General features: G+C 38.0%; 1 protein-coding gene across 4 annotated transcripts in view; it reads left to right on the top strand.

Moving 5' to 3' along the window:
• Positions 1-737: 737 nt before the first annotated feature.
• Positions 738-16357, top strand: part of PKIB (cAMP-dependent protein kinase inhibitor beta) — a 139799-nt gene continuing 124179 nt past the window's right edge. For all 4 annotated transcript variants that reach the window (XM_032407967.1, XM_032407966.1, XM_032407964.1 and 1 more), the window contains exon 1: positions 738-1086. The gene's annotated coding sequence lies outside the window, so the exon portion shown is untranslated. The remainder of the gene's footprint in view (positions 1087-16357) is intronic.

Genomic DNA, 16357 nt, shown 5'->3' with positions numbered 1-16357 from the left:
GACTGAGCCACCCAGCCGTCCCACCAAATGTTCTTTAAGTCTTGCAATGTTTTCTGATTTATTTGAGAATATTTGAGCTTTCTCTCCCCCCTCCCCTTTTTTTTGCTTTCTTCTCCTTTTAAGGTCTTTGTTCCAATTACTGTTTTTGTCTCTATCCTTCATGATAGAGGCTTCCTCAGATGTCCTATTGGTCTTATCTTCTCATTTTAAGGGTTTGGAACTAAAAGTTATCAACATTGAGCCAGCTTCTGGAAACCAGGAAGGAAAACACAGTGGTCTCAACATTCAGCATTCAGCATTCTGTATTCATTTTTTCACTTAGTTTTCACACTGTGCCTGGCATGTCCCAGCCCAGAGACCTTCTGTTTGTCTTCAAAGACTAAAACTCCGGTCTTCCTTCTGGGTTGAAGGAAGGCATTCAGCCTGCTGCAGAGGGTGATGGAAGGAATCAGTGGATCTGACTACTTAAACAGTATTCCACCAATCCTCCATTTTTAGCCTCTGTCTTCCCTGCCAGTTCTAGAGGTGGACCCATTGCTAAGCCTTTTGTGCATTCCTGATACAAAATCATGTTGGTTCTATGCTTTCTCCACTGCTTTCTCTCACTCTAAATTCACCCTTTTCACCTGCTCTGTGAAAATGGAGATGGCCCAATGAAATATTTTCTTTGCAGGTAGCACAACGTTCAGCTTTGTCACTAGAGGGTGCTGGAAAGACATTTAAGGAGGAAGGGGCTTTCCTTCCTAGTTCCAGTGTGTTCCTTTTGTCTGGCTCCTGCAGCTTGGGGGGCTTCTGCAGCCCCAGACTTTTCCAGACCAGGCAGCCTCTCAGTACCCAGCTTTGCAGTTCACGTTGGGCAGCAGAATCCAGCAGCCGGCAGCTTCCTCAGCATCTCCACCCTAAGGCAGTTTTATAACAAGAGGCCTCCAGTGAGTCATCTCTCTGTGAATAGTTTTCACTGGCACCCTGGTGTGTATATTTCCAGCAAGTTCCACCAGTGCAGCATCACAGCATCCTCTCTGCATTCAGTGAGCCACTTCCGTGCCCTCTCCAACAAGGTCTGGATCGGAGCCTTTGGGAACAGAGGTAGGCTTGTCCTTGGGCTCTATCTCATCCTAAGAGGTAGTAGCTGCTTCTTATAGCTGCTATTCCTATATTCTCTAGAGTTCTTTTTACTTCTTACTAGGTAATCCCTGGGTATTATAGTTAGTAACCTCCTGTTCTAGTTAGTAATTCTTTAAATTACCCATCCCTGTTCAAATTACTCTGATTCAGTCCTGACTGCTACCGTCACTGTGAGCCTGCTCTTCAAGCCTCCTAAGAGACTGTCTATCACCTACAGGGGAATGGCATGGTATCTGCCCTGACCATCTATCTATGCATATACCCCCTGGCTATCTTTGAATGCCCTGTACTTTGCTCCCCATCTCTAAATACTCCTTTTTTTTTTTTTTTCTTTCTAAGAATGCTAAATTACTCGAGGTTTCACAATTCACAAAGCAGATTAATATTCCTGGGCCTTAAGTGTGTGCAATTCCCTTACTTTAGACCTACCTTAACTCAGCAGCAGTCATCTCACAAGATTGTTCAATGCCACCTTTTCTGAAAGACTTCCCTGATCTTTTCTCTCTCTTGAGATTTGTTTTTGTTTGTTTTTTTTGTTTGTTTGTTTGTTTTTATCTCTTGTTCCCTTACGGCACAAGCTGTTCATAGGTATGAACTCCTGAGTTTACAGTGAACCCTTTATCTTTCTTTCTGTTACCAGACCTAGCACGTTGCCATTTTGTCACATAGTAAAAACTTAATAAATCTATGCGGAATGAATCAATGTGTTGAATTTGTAAGGAATCTAATTTAGAATTTCTTCCATAGAGAGCTGAACTACGAATGTAAAGCAAAATCAAGGTGAAATTTCAGGAGAGGGAAAAATAGTTAGTACCTGGTAGGATGATTCTTCCTTGGTGTGTAGCCCTACTTCCACTGCTGTTGTCACAATTACAGCTGTACTAACCTGCTATTTCATTTTTTTGGTTGGTTGGGGTTTTTTTAGAGAGGGGTGGGGGAGGGGCAAAGGGAGTGGGAGAGAGAGAATCCTAAGCAGGTTCCATGCCCAGAGAGGAGCCCCAACTCGGAGCTCAATCTCACAATCTTGAGACCATGACCTGAGCCAAAATCAGGAGTCGGATGCTTAACTGACTGAGCCCCCCAGGCACCCCCACTGTTTTCAAAGCAGCTGGCAGACCAGCTTGAGCTTGGTGCTCTTCACAACTCACAGGACTGGTGCAAAGTGACACAGGTGCTTCTAACTTAGTTGGAGCAAAGTAACACTTCTCATTTAGGTAAAACAAATTATCAGTGTATTTCGGTATTCTGGTGGATATTTGCATTTATAGGTCAGGAGGAATGACTGAAAATCTATAGTTCTCAAAAAAAAAATTCAGAAGTTAGCATTTCATAGATTCCTTAAATTTACCAATTTAAAACTCTATACCACTGTGTTGGGATTTACCTGGGCTGGAATTTGAACTAGACACAAGGACTACTATACCAGACTAGTATGACTACAAATTACTTGTTTCTTTCTGGTGAAAGTAAGATTTTAGTGACAATAGTGACAAAAAAAATTATTAACTCCAACTACGAAGCAAATTTGAAAAAATTTTGAAAAATTTGAAAAAAAATTCTGAATTTTCCAGGTACTGTCTCAATGATTTTCTTTGAAATGCAGATATTTAAATATATGTTAATTGGGTTTCTATTTTGCTCAGACATTGTGCAGGTTGGTAGAGATATAATATTAAATAAATCATAGAGTGGGGCGCCTGGGTGGCTCAGTTGGTTAAGCGACTGCCTTCAGCTCAGGTCATGATCCTGGAGTCCCGGGATCGAGTCCCACATCGGGCTCCCTGCTCAGCAGGAAGTCTGCTTCTCCCTCTGATGCTCCCCCCTCTCATGCTCTCTCTGTCTCTATCTCATTCTCTCTCTCAAATAAATAAATAAAATCTTTAAAAAAAAAAAAAATAAAAAATAAATAAATAAATCATAGAGTACACAAATCATTGGTACTCACTAAATGTACCAATATGTTTATTAGGCACAAAAAATACTCATAATGCTTGCATTTGACTAGTGTTTGTACTCACTTAATAAACTGTCATTTTCAAGAAATCTGTAAGATGGGCAAGAATTATCTTCATTTTGCAGTGGAAAGATAACTGAGCAGTAGAGGGATTATCTGTCAAATGTCACAGTATATTGGAAAACAAGGACTTTGATAACGGTCTCTGTCCACTATTCTGGCTGAGATAAGTATGTAACTTAGAGTAAACTATAAAAAGATCAAATTTTTAAATACCTGGTCAATTCTCTTTCTTATATAGAGATTCATGCAAAGGTTGACCACCAAAAATATCAACAAATTAGACATTGAATAGCAGACTTCTAAATGACCTCTAAACAAATTATTTCAAAGGAACATTCTGTTAATGACTTTAGATAATTGCTTACATAGCTGTTTTGGAAAAATAACTTTCCTTTTAAAGATTTAAAATAAAATCAACAGCAAATTGCAGGTGAGTAGATGGGGCTCTACAGTGGAGGATCTTGGCAAACCAGAAGGTAATAAATCCATCCATTCATTTGTTGAGCAAATGTTTATTATGCTCCTTCTTTTTTCTATTCACTGAAATAGGCATATATAGATAGAAAAACAACAATTTCTTGTGGTGAGCACTCTAACAATTATGATCCAAATGCTGTGGGGAACCCAGAGAAAAGACTGACTGATTCACTTTTTTGGGGGGAATCCAGGAAGTAAGGAAAATCAGAGAAGAAATGATATTTGAGTTGAATCTTGAGGTTGAATTGAGCAATCCAGGAGAAGAAGAGGGAGGTCATTTCTAGGAGAGCTACCAGTACACACAAAGACTGGTAGTTGTGAAAACATACAATGTATTCTAGGAAAGGTGAAGAATTCAGCATGGTTTGAGAATAGATTGTGTGGGCAGCTGAGGCTGGAAGGATACATAGGGTCATATTTGAAGGAGCCTTTGGCTATGAGTTTTTTTAGCATTTTATCTTATAGGCAGCAAGGAGGCATTGGAAACTGATAGATTATGGTAGGGATAATTGATAGAACTCAGCATTAGGTTGAGAGTAAAAGAGATACCAAATGCTTAAAGCAAGGACAAAATATAAAGAAGATAAGGACCTGCAGAATTCCTCTTGAATATGACATTCTCTTTTTGATGGTAGGAGAGGAGTAATTTCATATTCTAATTTTGTGACTTCCTACCCTGTAGGCCCTCTTTTTTTTTTTTTTTTCCAAATTGCTATTAGGATTTAGTCTTTGGTTTCATTTCTTATCTTAGTGTTCTTTTTTTTTTTTTAAAGATTTTATTTATTTATTTGACAGAGAGAGACAGCGAGAGAGGGAACACAAGCAGGGGGAGTGGGAGAGGGAGAAGCAGGCTTCCCGACGAGCAGGGAGCCCGATGTGGGACTCGATCCCAGGACCCCAGGATCATGACCTGAGCCGAAGGCAGACGTTTAACGACTGAGCCACCCAGGCGCCCCTCTTATCTTAGTGTTCTGCTTTCTTTCAGAACATTACTTATGGTTGGTTTGAAGATCCTGTTCCCTATCACTTAGCTCTTCCTTATTAGTAATGATACTTTTCGGAAGGCTAATCTTATCATAACATACAAGAGAAAAACTCACCACCTTGGAAATGTAAGCCCTTGTATGATATAGAAATACCACATGAAAGTTCAGGGGCTTGTCCCCTTTGCGAAATATCTGGAGATCTGGTGGTCTGAGGCATGTTGATACATCCCTTTGAGGATGAAGGGCAAGCTACCGCACCTGCCTCATTTAACACTAAGAAAGAGACAAACCCCTTGTAGGCCTCTTTGGATTTTTGGAGACAATGTGTATGCTATTCCAACTTATTTACTAAATATTTCCAAAGGGTGCCAGTTTTGAGTAGAACCAGAGAAAGAGAAATCTCTGTATCAGGTCCGGGCTGCCATACTGTGTAGATCTGATGGCTCTTGAAGGGTCAGAGGTGGACTGGAATGCTGAATGGAACCTTTGGCAGTCCCTACAAGTGAGTAATAGCACAGAGCTTTAATAGTTTTGGAACAAAGCTTTGCATTCTCTGCAGAGAACTCTCCCCTTTTTGAAAAGCAGCTTCTGACTTGTTACTGGGCAAGTCATAAGTAGTAGGATCAAACTAAAAGCTGGATCCTGGGCCTTTAAGTCACCAAATCATCTGAGCTGTCTACCATGAACCAGGTATTTGGCACTAAGCTAAAATATTAAGCATGTATATTGGGTAGCACTTCATCAAATGAAACTAGTATATAGAAGATCAAGATCAAGCAGGTCTTGAAGGCAAAAGTTAGTGCAGAGCAAGTGTCACAGATGCTCATGACTCCTATTTCTGCCTACGTTGCTTCCTCTATCTCAACCTGTACCTATGGCCTGATAGGGAGCCCCCTATGACCAACCTACTAAGGAAGAACAAAATTTGTGGTTTGGTTTACATGTGGTACTGCACAATATGCTGGCAGGACTCTAAGGAGGAAAGCTGCAGGACTATAGCTCCACTGAGTGATAGCCCTAAGGGGCAGTGGTGAGGGAAATCCTTCCAATGGGCAGCACTCAGAGCAGTGCATATGGTTGTTCATTTCTTCCTAGAAGAAGAGTTGGCCAGAGACATGGGTCTACCCTGATCCATATACAGTGCTTAATGTTTGGAATAATAGTCAGGGACTTGGAAGGAACACAATCAGAAAATTGGTTACAAGATAATCTAGGGAAGAGATATATAGATAGACCTCTGACTATGTCTACACATATGAAGATATTTGTGATCTATGTTAAGGGTGAACAAAGAATGACATCAGCAAAGGAGGATTCTAATAATCACTTGAAAAGTTGCTATTCTGTGGCTGTCAGTGAGAGTCTATCCCTGGCTACTGCTGTCTTCGCCAAATAAACACAGAAAGTGGCCAGGGAAACAAGGATGGAGGTTTTGTATGGACTCAGCAACACAAGGTTGATCTGGCCACAGCCAGTGCTGAATGTCCAACCCGCCAATAGACAAAATCTAATATGGCATTATTCCCCTGGTAGTCTTGCGAGCCACGTGCTGGCAGGATGATTACATTGAACTCTTCCATCATGCTGCTTTATTTTCACTGGAGTAGATACTTCTTTGGATATGGATTTGCCTTCCCTATCTGTAAATTCTGCCAAAACCATCACCCTTGGACTTATGGAATGCCTTGTTTAACATCATAGATTTCCACCGAATTACCCTTGACTAATAAACGTATTTTACAACAAATGAAGTGTGGCAATGGGTTTGTGTTCATAGAATTCACTGAACTTAGCATGCTCCCTATCTCCCTGGAGCAGCTGGCCTGATAGAGCTGTGTGAAAACTCAGCTGTGGTGCCCGTTGGACAGTAACACCTTTGGGGGCTGAAGTGATGTCTTCCAGGGTTAGTTATATTATCTGAATCTGGAGACCAAAAGATGGTGGTGTTTTCCCCACAGCCAAGATTCAAGGGGGCAGAAATGGGAGTGTCTATCTATCAGTATTTCCCTCTTATTTCTGGAACTTTTGACTCTACTGGTTTGAAGGTCTTAGTTCCCAAGGGAGAGATACTTCCCCTAGGGGACATAGCAAGGGTTTCACTAAACTGATTGTTGAGACTAACTGGCCACTGTGGGCTCCTCATGTCACCTTACCAATTGGTAAGAAGGGGGGTTATTATATTATTGGAGTGATTGTTCCCGACTATGGAGGGGAAATTGGGTTACTCCTATACAATGGAGAACTAGGATTATATTTGGAATGGGGGGGGGAGAATTATAACTAATCAATAGAGGCAGGACTGGTAAAGGTATAGACTATTTCAAAATGAAAATTTTGATGATCTCTCTATGAAGAAACTACCACCAACTGAGAAGCTTGCTGAGAACAAAGAGATTATGGAATGGCTGGTAAAGAAGGTCATAAATATCACCTATAATTATATGACCAGTTGGTGAAATAAGGAGTGTTGTAGTTATGAGTATTTCTTCTTTATTATGACATGAACTTATTTTTAACTATACTAACTGATCATTTTTCTTTCTTCTTTCCTTTTTCTATTTCCCTACTATATAAGTAAGATAGTGGTTAAACTGATGGCTCAGTATTTAGTTATAGGATATCAAAAAGTGAATGTGGAGAAGAAATCACTCTAAGATGGTATTTTGCATATTCTTCTTTGGGGGGGGAAGAATAATGTGTTTTCAGTTAAGCAAGAGATAGTTGCATGATGTTAGGCAGAAGCATGGTTTTTCTTTTGCTTTAGATGGAATATGGTTTAAAAAGGTATGCATTGATGACAAGTTGACTAGGAGAGAATGGTTTTGGATTGTGCTGTGTCAACTTGGTTAAGCTAAGAACCACATTTCCCAGAATCCTATCCCCTGTGAGATTACAAGTTAAAGTTGACCAAAAGAGAACATGCATCAGATCTGGAAGGCACAAGTGTGAAACAGCAACCTTTATACTCTGGAGGTCTTTGTGGTCAGATAAAGTGACAGAGAGGAGCTCTTCTTCCCAAGTCTTGGCTCTCATGATTAAGAGCAGTTCCAGGGGGAGCCTGGGTGGCTCAGTTGCTTAAGCAGCCAACTCTTGATTTTGGCTCAGGTCATGATCTTGGGATCCTGGGATCAAGCCCCATGTCAGGTTCCACGCCCAGTGTGGAATCTGCTTCAGGGTTCTTTCTTTCCCTCTGCCCTTTCTCTCTCTCTAAAATAAATTTTAAAATCTTAAAAAAAAAAAAAAAGAACAGTTCCAGGCTTATCACCAGATGTGTGGCTGTACTTTGATGGAAGCTTTTCATAGACCTTCCCCCAACCCCATAGTCCCACTTTGGTGGCTAGATGTGCTGGTCTTTTCAGAATTCCCTGAAATTATGGACATTTTTACTTCCACCGGTGCTTCAGGAGGACTCATTAGAGACTCCTTCTCTGATCCTCCTACTTTCCCCCTCTGCATTGTCAATTCCCTAGCTCTTCCCACAACTGTATAAGCTTTACTTCCTACAATATATCACTTATCCTGCAGCACTCATTGTGACTCTACTTCTGTGACTGAACCACACATGTCCTCCAAGCCCATGATTTTCTTCAAATCTTCATAATCTTAAGACAACTGACTAAGTGAATTTTAAGGAATTAGGAAGTTTTTCTGTACAAGTGTTCTTTCTTGAGAAATTTAATAAATATTATATGTCAGAAAGATTTAGGAATTAAAAGTTTGATTGCTGAAGTGGAGGGTAAGACAAGAAATATATTTATGCTTATTACAACTTCCAAGTTTCAGAAATACACCTTGAACTTACTGAAGCAGAGAATGGAATTTAATGGCTCAAATAACTGAGAAATGCAGGTTGTATATATGGGCTTTGGCCATGGCCAAATTTAGGTGCTCACACATTATCAAAAGTCTCCCTTTTTATCTGCACCTCTTAAAGCTGCTTTCTTGGGTGGTTTCCACCTCAAAAGCTTTCTAAATGGTGGGCACCTGGGTGGCTCAGTCAGTTAACCGTCTGACTCTTGATTTCAGCTCAGGTCATGATCTCACAGGGTTGTGAGATCGAGCCCTGCATCAGGCTTTGCAGTGGGCATGGAGCCTGCTTAATATTCTCTCTCTCCCTCTCCCTATGCCCCCCCCACCCCAAAAAGCTTTCTAAGTGTTAGCAAAGATGAGCATTGGTAGTTCCAGGCTTATATTCTACCAACCTGCCAATACCAATAGAATAGGAGGGCTCTTTTCCCAATACTTTTTAGCAAAAATCTTTTTTTTTTAAAAAGATTTTATTTATTTATTTGAGAGAGAGAGTGTGAGGGGGGGTGCAGAGGGAGAGGGAGAGAGAGAAGCAGACTCCCCACTGAGCCCAGAGCCAGATGCAGGGTTCTATCCCAAGACCTGGGATCATGACCTGAGCCAAAGGCAGATGCTTAACCAACTGAGCCACCCAGGCATTCCCAGCAAAAATCTTCAGGCTAATTTGATTGACCTGCCTTGGGTCATGTGCCATCTCTTAAGAAGTAATTATTGAATCTGATTGTGAATGATAAGGTCAGAGTATACTCCTGGATCTGGAGCAGCTCATCCAAATATCATGCATTGAAAAATAGAGGGGTCTGTAAGAAAAAGAAGGGTTCTATTGCCAAGGATGCTTGATAGGTAAAATCAATACATCTCTATTATAGCACACATAGTTTTCCAGCAAACACATACACTTTCTTTTAATTCATATACTTCAAAATTTATTTTTATACATACATTGCTCCTATGTAACACAAAACAACTATTTTATGCACAACAAATACTACATTCACCTCCTGTCTAAAGAGTAAAAATGAATGTTGTACAGTTACCGTATTACCTCTAGATCAGGATCTTTGCTTTGTGCCTGTCAGTCTCAGATATACCTTCTTATTGCCTGGCAGTCCATGACTAATGATATATTTGTTTAACCACCTACAGCAAATGTAATAGACAATGATGGAGTAAATAAAAGATAAATTCAATAAAATTCTCATTTGGAAATGGGAAGAGGGAAAAAGTAAATAAACAGTTGTTCTACTCATTAGAGATCGTAAGTTCTTACTACCCTGGAAGGACAGTGAGTCCCTTGGTAAGGAATCTGCATTATGGTGGATTTTACTTGGCAGTTATCTTCTTGTGGATATATTTGATATGTGTTTTTGGTGGCTGCCATATGTTAGCAACATACTTCCTATTGGTGAAGTTTTGATGGTGGAGGGAATGCTTAGGGGTTAAGTACTCATGAGCATTTGCTTGCCAGGATTGGAGTTTTTCTGGAAGGAAAACATCATTAAAACCTTGATAGGCATCCAGTTAATTTGCATTTGGTTAATGCTATAGATTAGTAACTAGTAAGTGGAAACTGAGATCATGTTGAATCAGTTTCAAGAGAAATCTGAGACTGTAGTTTCTGTTTCTTAGCAGTAGGCCTCAATGCTCTACCCACCTTCCAACTCTTAGCTTAAAGGTTTATAATGGTAAAGAACAATTGGTTGGGATTGGAAGTCATAACTAATCCTCTCCATATCTCTAGGTGGCATGACAGGGAAAGTGCTTTCCACTGTCTTTTAATTAAGATCATTGGATTGGAGTTTCTGTCATTTCCACCTGAAAAACTTCTACCTAACACCTTCTTCAGGCAGGGAGTAGCAGTTGAGGTTCTTGGAAAGGGCCTAGAGAATCATATTGTAGCTTCTCCTAGATCCTCTTCTTATCTGCAATGTTGTTGTCAGATTCCTTGGCTTTCCATGCACTAAGTTTTTCTTAGGATGGGGAATTTGGCTTTTTCAATTTTTAAAGCACAGGGCTTATTTGAATCTCAGCTGTCTTGGATTGTTAGATGTAGCCATAGAGCAAGACTGTGTTTTCTTCTTTTTTTTGCTTTTAAACAGTCAAGATTAAAGTATTGAGAATTGGCTATAATATTCCAGGATCCTGACATGTGTTTACCAAGTTCTCTCAAGTTCTAACCTCAGTAGACACAGAACCTGAGTCCAAAGGTGTGACAGGTAACAGTTTAACCATCTGCTTTACTACTGCATAGCACAGGTGGACCACATTCTAGCTAGTATGAGGGGAACATTCATTACCTTGCAGCCTATCTGGACTTGGCCAACTCAACATTATTAAGATTTGTCAGTAACAACAAGTGATCTCTATATGCCTCAAGCCAAGGGTAGACCTTGGCTCGAGGCATGGCCAGATCTGAATATCCAGGTGCTTTAACAATTGCATAAGAAATCGGTCTCTCTCCATTTCTAGCTCTGTTTTCCTTCACTTTCAGGCAGACTCTCTCATGAGCTGACAAAGCATGGGCGACTCCAAGCTTTCCATTTTCTAGCAGTGTAGTAAGGTCAGTGGAAGAAACCATCAAAAGTCCTGGGCTGTCCTTGATTGGCCTAACTTGGGTCACATGCCCAATTCTTCACCAATCACTGTTCACTCCCACTAGTCAGGCTTAGGTCTACTACCCACCCTTGAAGATGGGAAGATGAGAAGGTTCTTGAAAATAAAACAAGAAATCCAGTTACTATAAAAGGGTGCTGGGCAAGCAAACATAACAGATATGTACCACTGTCATAAAGAGCACGGGGCCAGGAGTCAGAAGAAATATGGTCTAATCACAGTTCCATCACTTTCTAGCCATTTGGCCATTTCTGAGATTTAATTTCCTCATCTGTAAAATAAAGGACACTAATACTAAGTTGAATTATTTCATAAAATTTTTGTGATGGCAAGATGAGATTGTATATAGAACCTCAGAAGTTATAGATAGAAAGCACATATTAAAATATTTTGGGATGATCTTTATAGCAATACTTATATTGCTTTAAAAACATGTTATTTTCAGCATAAAAATAACTACATAAGCCCAACCCCCAGCACAATTGTGTTATTATCATTCTTAAATATTACATCCTCATTTTTCTTCTTTCTTTTTCTTGCTTTCTTTCTCCCTCAAAAACATTTTCTCATATAGCTATATAATCTTCATAATTCTCAGCTTTAATGGCAAAATTTCATCCATTAGACATACATAATTTTCCTAACCATTCTTTTATTGTTGGACATTTAAATTATTTCTTATTTTTTAACATTATAAGTAACGCTGTGATGAATATATATGTATGTAATTATATGTAATTATATATTACATATATATGTGTATATATGTAATTATATTATTTTTATGGAGTTGACCTTAGTACCAACATTTCTAAGGCTCTTGATATATAGATAGTCAGCCATCTTTCTAAAAGAATTGTGGCAAATTACATCATTCCTAGAAAGGAACAGAGATGTAAGTTTCACTGTGCCCTCCCTGGCTATAGTAGATGCTACAGTTGTCTTCCTTATCTGCCTTGGATTGTACCATTTTGGTGTACTCAGGTGACTTCCAGTGGGTGACATCTGTATTTCTCTGCCTGGATTTCTGTCCAAGTGAGTGCTGCAGATCAGAAATGGTGGGGAATTAGCATATCCCAGGAACAGCCCTTAAATGATGACTGATGGGAGCTGATGAATAACTATCCTTTCAGGCATCTTGTTTTATGCCCGTATCTACAGAATGATGCTCCAGTCACCCACCCACTGGTGGTAGCTGGCTTCATACACAGTCTTTCATTTCCACATTTTTATTGAGATATAATTGACATATACCTTGAACATATAAGTTTAAGGTGTATAGCATGATGATTTGATATAGGAATATATTGCAAAATGATTACCACAAAAGATTAGTTAACACATCTATCACCTCACAGTTACCTTTTATTGTGTGTATGATGAGAACTTTTAAGATTTACTCTCTTAGCAATTTTCAAGTATACAAGACAATATTAACTATAGTCAACATGCTGTACATTAGATTCCTAGAACTTATTCATCCTATAACTGGAAATTTGTACCCTTTGACCACCTTTGCCCATTTCCTCCACCTTCTCACCCCTGGCAACCACCAATTTAACTCTGTTTTTATGAGTTCAGTTTTTTTAGATTGCACATATAAACGAGATCATACAGGGGCACCTGGATGGCTTAGTCAGTTAAGTCTGTCTTTGGCTCAGGTCATGATCTCAGCGTCCTAAGATGGAGCCTGGTGACGGGTCCTCTCCTGAGCAGGGAGCCTGCTTCTCCCTTTCTCTCTGCTGCTCCCCCTGCTTGTGTTCTATCTCTCAAATAAATAAATAAATAAATAAACAAATAAAATCTTAAAAAAAAATGAGATCATACTGTCTTACTTCAAGTAGCATAATGCCCTCCAGGTTCATCCATGTTGTCACAAATGACAGGATTTCATTCTTTTTTATGACTGAATAATATTTATCATATATATATATACAACATTTTTTTAATCCATTCACTATTGGACACTTAGGTTGTTTCCATGCTATGACTATTGTAAATAATGCCACAATGAACACAGGAGTGCAGATATCTCTTTGAGATAGTGATTTCATTTCCTTCAGATATATATCAGGAAGGGGGATTGCTGGATCATATGGTAGTTCTAATTTTAATTTATTGAGGAATCTCCATTCTGTTTTCCATAGTGGCTGCACCAACTTATATAACACACTCTTAATCTGCTGTCTTCTCTTCCCTGTCTTGTTTCCCCACTCTGCCAAGTTTCTTTGTACTATACAGATAAATTTCTTACACTTGAAGCCTCATCTCAAGAGTCTACTTTTGGAAGGACCCAAGATAAAACACTAAGATTGGTTATCTTCACTTAATTTTTTTTTTGCATTTTTTTTATTATGGTATGTTAATCACCATACATTACATCATTAGTTTTTGATGTAGTGTTCCATGATTCATTATTTGCATATAACACCAGTGCTCCATGCAGAACGTGCCCTCTTTAATACCCATCACCAGGCTAACCCATCCTCCCACCCCCCTCCCCTCTAGAACCCTCAGTTTGTTTTTCAGAGTCCATCGTCTCTCATGGTTCATCTCCCCCTCCGAATTCCCCCCCTTCATTCTTCCCCTCCTGCTATCTTCTTCTTCTTCTTTTTCTTTAACATATAATGTATTATTTGTTTCAGAGGTACAGATCTGTGATTCAACAGTCTTGCACAATTCACAGCTATGGTGAGCACTGTGAATTGTTCACTTAATTTTTAAATTGGCTAACTTAATAGGAAATCAGTTACTGATTGTTTGAATCAATATAGGTAAATCTGAAACATATTATTAAATCAAAGAAGCAATTTTTAGAGAATTCGTAAGTAGGGTAATATTGTGAAACCATAGCATATTCAAAATAATTTTATGCACACAAAGCAATATCATATATGCAAAAATTGCATAAATGCAAAATGATACAAAATATGTAACAAAATATATAAGAAAAAATTCTTGGGAAAGATAAAGTCAAAATCAGAATTGCAAAAACCTCTAGAGAGAAGGAAAGGGAATGTTACTGGGAGGGTTACATAGGCTCAGTAATGTTCTATTTTTTAAGCTATATTGTAGCTCTGTGTATTTACATCATTCCATGTGTTTTTTGTATGTCTAAAATAAGTTATTATAAAAATGATTATGCAAACTATAATAAAGTAAAACAAAAAAAATTTGTAAAGAAAATTCACCTAATAGTTGTAAAGAAATGTTCATCTAATAGTTAATTAAACCTTTACAAAGTATAAAAGACAAATAAATTTAAGTCTGATAGAATTGACTTTTAAAAATGTAAATGTTAAGATACTATAATGGTGGATACATGTCATTATGCATTTGTCCAAACCGATAGAATGTACATCACTAAGAGAGCCCTAATATCAACTATGGTATTTGGGTGATAATGATATGTAAGTGTAGGCTCATCATTTGTAACAAATGTACCAGTCTGGTGGGGAATGTTGATAATGGGGGAGGCTTTGCATGTGTGGGGGAAGGAGGAATATGGGAAATCTCTGTACCTTCTACTCAATTTTGCTGTGAATCTAAAACTGCTATAAAAGTTTGTATACTAAAATGAACCAAAAAATGAGTGAATTTTTATATGCCAAAAAATTGAAACAAAATTGTCTGAACTAGGAAACTACCACAAATATGAAAAATATGATATCCTTAGTATATAGAGGTTATACAAATCAATATGAAAAACACAAAGGCCTGATAGAAAAATAGCAAAAGTATATGAACATGCAATTCTCCAACAGGAGACAAAAATGGCTGGAAGTCATAAGAAACAAGTTGATCAGTTTTTAGCTAACTTCACTAGTAATCAAAGAAAAGGGTAATAAATAAGAGTTAAAATATTCATCTCTAAAAATGGCAAGGGTTTAAAACTTAATTACTCTTAATGCCCATTAGGAGATACACACATTCTCAAATGTGTTCGCAGCATTTTAGAATGTTGGTCCCTTTGCCTCAATATTGTCTTCTTGGATTTAATTTTAAAGGTCCAATCAAAGCTGTGGTTTTCCTGGTCAGAGAGAAGCTGTGCATCAGAAAAGTTTTGGTTCAAATAACTCCTCTACTTCTTACTGGTTGTGTGACTTAGTGTAAGTTATTTATTTATTTTTTCACTAAACCTATTTCCTCAACTGTAAATGTGGATAATTATATCTAATAGAAAATCATGAAGATTAAATTAAATAATGCAATTAACAACATGATGTAGGGCTGAACATTTAGAGTTATTTACTTGATAGCTCTTTTATGATAGCACTGTTTCTTTGCAATATATATAATCCTAAAAATTTAGACATTATCCAAAGGCCTAATATATAGAAGGATAGGCAAAAATATGGTACTGTTCTCAGAGAGAACAGTATGTGGCCATTAAAGATATTTTCTAAAAATGTTTAAAGACAAAGAATGTACTCACAATATGTTAAACAAAAAAAAAATAGAGCAGGACATAAAGCTGTACATAAATTATAATCCCATGTATCAAAACATGCAGAAAGTGCACCCCAAATTAACAGTAGTATTTCTAGGCTGTAGAATTATGAATGACTTTTTCCCTTCTTTATGCTTTTTGGTATTTCCCAAGTTTTCCACCACGAACAGCACTACTTTCATAAACATAAAAAATCACAAAAGGTAATATGATGGAAAGGAATACAATTTAATTTATATGTAAACATAAGTGCATTATAAGAAACATTGCTGACAACACTGATTTAAAAAGATATATTTAACATATTGCATTTATGCATTTATTTTAAATGGGGAAGCCATACATTTATTTAAAATGCATTAACTGAAGTGAAACAAAAAAGAGCATAGTTCAGGGGAAAATATAATTTCTTTATTTTAAATTTAGTGTAAAGGTATAAAACTTTGTGGGCACGAATTATTTTAGGATGGTGTTAAAAGAGAGGAGAAATGTGCTTGGTGAGAAATTAACAAATACTGCTTGAGTTAGAAGGAAATGTGAATAGTAATAATAAGAGCCAGGAAGATCGATTCTACTTCAAATGCGAGTGAAAGGAGACTAGGGAGATATGGACAAAAATAAAATCAGGATTCAAGCAAGATATTTTCAGAGGATCTGGCAAATGAATTAGCATCACGTATGATCCTTCATGCTCGCAAGGTTGCTATTTATGTGGGGAAAAAAGGGTAATATAGTTTTTGACCTCTCTCTCTTGACATCTTTCTAAAGTCTTGAATTCTGCTCGTTCAAAATGGAACCCATCAATTCCTCATGCAAAATCCATTTTCATCTGGCCTTAGCTGTTACTATCAATTACAACACTGATTTTGTAGTCACTGAGAT

The sequence above is a fragment of the Phoca vitulina genome, unplaced genomic scaffold, assembly GCF_004348235.1.
Source record: "Phoca vitulina isolate PV1807 unplaced genomic scaffold, GSC_HSeal_1.0 scaffold9, whole genome shotgun sequence".
Lineage (NCBI taxonomy): Eukaryota > Metazoa > Chordata > Mammalia > Carnivora > Phocidae > Phoca > Phoca vitulina.
The sequence above is the reverse complement of the archived record's forward strand: the minus strand, read 5'-3'. Positions and strand labels throughout refer to the sequence as shown.